Consider the following 6,414-nt stretch of genomic DNA (forward strand, 5'->3'; position numbering starts at 1 on the left):
GCTACATGACGCGTCTTGTAAAGAAGCGACCAAGGGCGATGCAACATGCGTTATAAGGTAAGATTATATACACAGCGTTTGTCCCAAAAGTAATGCCAGTGATTATATTGTGAAGTGATCGCAGGCCGCAGCGTGCCGGGGGCGGATGAGATTGCCGCAGGGTGAAGCTTACTTATGCACGCACGAACGCCCAGTATTCTGTGACCATCTAAAAAGTAAGGACAGTCTTTACCGCAAAACTTGTTTTCCCCTATTGAAAATTTGCCCAATGGTGGGCATGATGGGACCCACTACCCATCATCTTGGTGGATTATGGTACTGGTAATGATGGACGCATGGTGGACAGATGGTGGGTGATGGACGGATGGTGGACAGATGGTGGATGATGGACGGATGGTGACAGATGGTGGATGATGGACGGATGGTGGGTGGATATTGGGTGATGGACAGATGATGGGTGGACGGTGGGTGATGGACATACCGGGTGTATGCTGGGTGATGGGCAGATAATGGGTAGATAACGATGGGTGTTGGACGCAAAGTCGAGCCATGCAATTTTTTTACAAAATAAGACATCGTGCTTCTTAACGTGATTATAGACAACCTTTTACCATTGAGGTTAACGAGTTTACTTGCTGTGTCTACACGTGGCCAAGCATGCAGCCACATGTTGATGCAGCACGGAATCAATGAATGCATCTTGCACCAAATACTCATGTTTATTTGTTCTCCATGCTGCCATGCCTAACACGTACGCCCTGCTGGCTTGCTTCATTAGTAACTTCTTAGGAACTTGCAGATGGGAGAAAGGCAGTTTCCTTGAGGTAGTGCAGTCAGCCAGATGGGGTGTGCTTTGATGTACTTTTCCAGGCATGCTACAACAGAATTGAATAAAAACAAATAAACTGCTTTCACTAAATTTGGAGCAATAACATCAATGAAACCAGTTGCAATCGCTTTGACCAAAAGCTTAAACCATATCAAGTCAAATAAAAGGCAGCACGTAATCAGTCCACATGTCCGTAACGTTCTAGTACGTTGTTCATTGCCAGGCTGGTGTGCAAACCCATTAGCTACAAAGTACGTCAAGGGATGTCCTTGCTGTGCGCTTTGAGACTCCATATTGCTATTTCTTATGCCAGCCATCTTTGACAAAAAATATGCAAGCAACAACTTCAACTCTTTCCCTACAGAGTTTTTTGTTAAAAAACTATAAAAATACAATTTTTTTATTTGCCCATTCGATTTCATGTATCCCGAAACAACTAAAAAACTATTTAAAGGCACTTTACTCGCAGATAAAAGAAAAATATTTTTTGAAAGTATCCGGAGATTGGCTTCACTGCCCTGCAACACAGAAGGTGCCCTAATTTTTTATTCAGTCTTTGGTGCAGAAAATGTCTGGAATGAAAAAAATAATAATTTGCGGGGAGAAGGAGCCCGTAAAAAAAGCCGTGAACACGTCGTGACGTTGGGGGTTTCTTTACAACTATTGCCGTGCACTGTCGATACGTTGAGATTCGGTGCTCATCCGAATCTGAGGATTCAGAAAAAAATATTCTCTGTATCGCTGCCACACTTTCCGGGGCACTGATATTCTTCGTTCCACAAAACTTAAGCGAACAAACTGAACAAAGCTGTGCCAGCACTCGCGCACGTACACCCTTTTCTAATTCAAGTTGCCAGAATCTCGCCCGTCCTCAATAAAATGCATGCTTTGACCGTGTTTTTATATTTTTTACTGCACTATCTGTGTAAGTCAAAGACAACACAGCAAACTGAATCAGAGTATCTTAATTGCAGCGCACCCAAACGCTTCTTTCAGCATGGACGAGCCCAGTTCTTCGGTAGGAGCAGTACAAACTGTGTACGAACTCAGATCGTCTGTGGTAGGAAACGGGTTAAAGGATTTTAAAGAGAAAAACAATTTCTGTCATTTAGTGCAAACAACTTCAGAGTACCAAAGACACCACTCTTCACACGAGAAGATACTTGGTAGGCGATTCATGAAAGACGGTAGGCATGCAAACATGAACACAAGAGAGAAGTCGGGACAACACAAATGCTGACTAACCGACTAGCCGAATAAGGTTAGTCGGCGTTTGTGTTGTCCCAACTTCTCTCTTGTGTCCGTGTTGTATGCCTACCATCTTTTATCATGTATTCCTACCAACTAGCTCTGCTTTCGGGCATTGGTAAGCAAGACAATGCGCAAAAAAAAAAAAAGATAGACGAGGCGACGCGTGCACAGACGTTCCCACACCAGCTCTCCGTGACATCAGATTTGCCAGCACCTGCTACGGGCAATATTTTTTACGTTGTGTTCCTACATACCTAAATCTTAACATAAGTTTCACAAAATTTTAGCGAACCAATGTGGCCGAAATACGATAAAAGACGTGATATTTGCAACGTCATGTTGATAGTATGTGATCAGTTTTAGCATGAAATTCAACAAGTTAAACACTGGCCTTCATTTCCTCTTCTACTAATTTACCTATGAAGGTAAAATGAATGACATTACAGATCTTAAAGAATATTTATTTGTCTAAACTGATTCTAAGGTTTCACTTTAGTGTCCTTTAGGGGAGACACTCCTCGAAATAACTTCTTTTTCATTTCTTGTAATAGACTTAAAAATACACATACACAAATACACATACACATATGCTGGCATCAGATGCAATTCACTACAGATTGTTTGTGCCAATACAAGTGCACTGGCACTTGAGTTCGCAAATCTAAGTGAAACAGCACAGAAAAAGATGGTACAATGTATGCTAACGCCCTTCATGTCCAGATGGTGTGACAATGTTGGCGTTAGTGTGCCGTGAATGTGCTGCGGTGCAGAACTTTCCTTTTTTGGTCACTATGGGAAGGCATGAAAGTTTATAGAAACTTGGGAGGAACAGGCAACAGCTAACCACGTCATCCTAGTAAGGTGAATGGTCTTAGAATTGTTATATTTTTTGTTCATATTCCGGTGCTCAAACACAATGCATTACTACGAGTACTTATACTTAGTAAATAGATTACTCTGGCAGGCCATATCTTACAAATTTCATTAATCATAAGTGTCCTGTTTAACTGTATGGGCTGTGATGCTGCAGCATAGAATGAAATCAAATGGGCCATAAAGCGCAATTAAAAAAAAGGTTTAAATTGTTTTTCCCCATGCTTTCTTTGCATCCATTACTAGTTTTTCATATGGGTAGTGTTAACGAAAACTGGGCTCGCCTATTGCTATTTTCATCTCTTCGTCCAAACAATAGCAGCATTACTCGCTGAGTTGCAATAAAAATAATGGCAACTAGAGAAAATGTGACAAATCGTCTAGAAATGGCAGATATGCAAATGGACACAGCATATTTGTTCAATATTCAACACAGGTTCTTAGGGAACAAACATTGATGCCATTTGTCACCAGCACTGAATGGGTTACAAATTGAGTATATTAATTGGCCTAACAGACTGCTTTATGTCACAATGTGTAGCAGCCACTGACCTATATGCTAGGGTACCCAATTTGAATGCATTCATTGCTCAGAACAGCAGACGTGACATTCAAACTAGCATCACTTTTTTCGTAGAAAGTGAGCGCATTTGGCCGCAGCCCGCCGAACCATCAGCCATCAATAAAGAAAAGGGTAATCATCTACCTGAACCTAAAGATTCTAATCAGGGCCCATCAGAACTGACAGTTGGGCAAGGTGGTAGTGATTCTCATTGAAATTTATGCCGGTGTTGCGTTGGTCTCTTCTTCGTTCTTGTCTAGTGTATTAAGTGATCAACGAGAAAAGTATACTTTGTCGACCATTCTTAACATCACCAAGTTTACACAACATTAGAACCCATACATATGCCATACTTTTGTGTGACAATGCAATCCTGCCACCCTTTCATTTATATCAGCTGATATGTATACAGACATTTCTTACAAAAAGCCTCGGCATTACTGTGTTTTCAGAACACCTTCAGATCTTTACAGGTGCATTTGCTGATTTTTGCCTGTTTACTGTGGATCTACAGTGACGTGATGGCTGGATGATGTCTTCACACAAATGTCACACAATGTATAAGTTCCGAGGTCATGTCAACCGTGCCATTCATTTCGAATAGATTGACTGTGAACTATAAACGAACTCCGAGATCTGGATTATTTTGCAATTAGAAGGTATATAGGTAGATTTGTCCTGTGCTCTTTTGACGAGGGCTGATGTGCTGGCTAGAACTATGAATATAAGTGCCATGCAATGATGACACAGAAATCTGGGCTTTCATATGCAGTTCAAAGGCTACCACATGTGCTCAGCATCATTTCTGCAGTTCGTACGGCAATACTGGACTCATGTTAACCTATTCAAAGCTGGTGAAGAATATTTAGAATGACAGAAAGCTGAAAAAATTGGTAATGATCATCTTGAAATGAAGGTAGGCATGCAAACGCAGACACAAGAAAGAAGTGGGGTCAACACAAACACCAACAAAAAATGAAGAGGCATACAGTGGTGGAAAAGAAAGTGGACACAAATACCTTTACACGCATCTGCAGGGATAGGGAGACACCTAATCAATCCGGCACACTTGGAGCTTTACGTGAGAGATAGCACTTCAGGAATCTGATTTTTCTTCATGCAAGTCAGCTGACAGCTGGCTCACACATGCAGTTCCACTACTATCGATAGCCAGGCTTCTACCATTACAGGTTTTTACATTTCCACTCTTGTATGAAACTACGCATTCATCGAATTTTGGCGTGCATTTACACTCTCGACAATGCAAGGTTATATGATGGTAAACCTCCAGTTTATGACTCCTGATGTTTCGTTAATCTCTGGTAAACATAGCGGCCCATTTGCTCTTGGAGAAGCAGCAACAGCGAAGAGAAACATTATACCACACCTGTACGGCAATCGGTAAAGTTGCTGGTGTGTTCTACGAAACAAATGTTAGTGCACTTGTTGTCTATATCTGTTTATTCTTCTCTGCAAGGTGGCACAAATTACGTAGCCGTAAAGGCAGCATTGACACTGTATGCACTTCCCACTTTCTTTAGCCTGTGAGATAAGCAATGAGTGTAAAGAATACCTACGGCACGCTTGTTACTGTTAATTTTGCATCCATGTTTGCACGTGACACAGTCGGCTTCTTGAAACGTTCAGTGACAGTGGCTACTGCAAAACAAGGATAACCTGCATCTAATGGACGCGTAACCTGTGCGTTAAAGCTGGCCTTCATTTTGTGTACAGACTGGTGAGAGATGAGTTAAGCATGACATGAAAATAGCGTTTTTTCTAGGCTTAGAATGCTTGGAGTTGAAGTGACACAACAGTATGAAGATCCAGAAGAATACTGCTAGCAAACTTGGTTTCCTGAAATGTTAAGTTAATGCCTAAAGTTTGTATACTATCATTCTGAAGCAATGCTTCAGTAAACTTCGGCCATCCTCATTTAACTCAAATTGTTCAATCATTGAGGTAACCATGGATTCAAATGGTAACCACAACAAAATATCAAGTAAGCATAACATGCGCAGAATTGAACACGCATTGGTTTAAAGATGCCCCAATGCTCAGTGATTTATACCTTAACACAGTTGACAAACGCTTAGAGGAGGCCTTAGGCAAAGATATTATTGAGGTTTTTCATTACGTGTACAATTACATGATTGATTTTTTGTAGCGGTGATAAACTTGAAACCGCGGTTACCTGAGTGAATAGACAATTTGATGTAATTGAACGAGGGCTGAACCTTACTAAATAACGGCTCAGAATGACAGAATAGTACAATTCAGGACATTACCTTAGTGTTTCTGTGGAACCACGTGTGATGGCAGTATGCCCTAGATCTCAAAACTACTGTTCAACTTCTCGGCCAAGCATTCTAAATTTCTAAGGAATAGTACTGGCTTTGCTGTGTCATGCCATAAGTATTTTCACCAAGTGCTGCGTGAACACAATGAGCACAGCTTTAATGAACTGGTTAGGCATCTATTAGATGTAGGTCATTCTTGCGTTGTAATAGCCTCGGTAGCTCAATGTTTAAAGCACATTTTTGTTACGTCTGAACGTGGTTGCAGAAAGCAATAGTAACAAGAGTGTCTTATGTGTTCTTACATCAGTGATTATCTCATAGGCTAAAGGGGAAGTAGATAAGGCATAATGTTGCCCTTATGGTGCCAATGGGCCAGGTAAGATTTGCGCCACTGTACTGAGAAATAATGAGCAGGGAATAGACAAAGGCAGACTCAAATATTTTTCCAAGACACCCACTAGTTACTGATTGCTGTGTAGCGCGGTGTTAAAGTTCTTTTAGTGTGGCTGTTTCTTCATACAGATTCTTGGTGCTGTGGCTGGTTATCTCACTTTGCTTTTTTGGCTGCTGTGTTATTCAGAGATTAACGGAACGTAAGA

General features: G+C 41.2%; 1 long non-coding RNA gene across 2 annotated transcripts in view; it reads right to left on the minus strand.

Moving 5' to 3' along the window:
• Positions 1–700: 700 nt before the first annotated feature.
• LOC119399420 (uncharacterized) overlaps positions 701–6,414 on the minus strand; it is a 20,154-nt gene continuing 14,440 nt past the window's right edge. The window contains exons 4-5 of one of the 2 annotated variants that reach the window (XR_007416856.1): positions 1,809–1,884; positions 701–875 (exon numbers count right to left, since the gene is read on the minus strand). This is a non-coding gene — a long non-coding RNA (uncharacterized LOC119399420). The remainder of the gene's footprint in view (positions 876–1,808; positions 1,885–6,414) is intronic. The other variant, XR_007416855.1, reaches the window with a different exon arrangement.

The sequence above is a fragment of the Rhipicephalus sanguineus genome, chromosome 7 (genome assembly GCF_013339695.2).
Source record: "Rhipicephalus sanguineus isolate Rsan-2018 chromosome 7, BIME_Rsan_1.4, whole genome shotgun sequence".
Classification (NCBI taxonomy): Eukaryota; Metazoa; Arthropoda; class Arachnida; order Ixodida; family Ixodidae; genus Rhipicephalus; species Rhipicephalus sanguineus.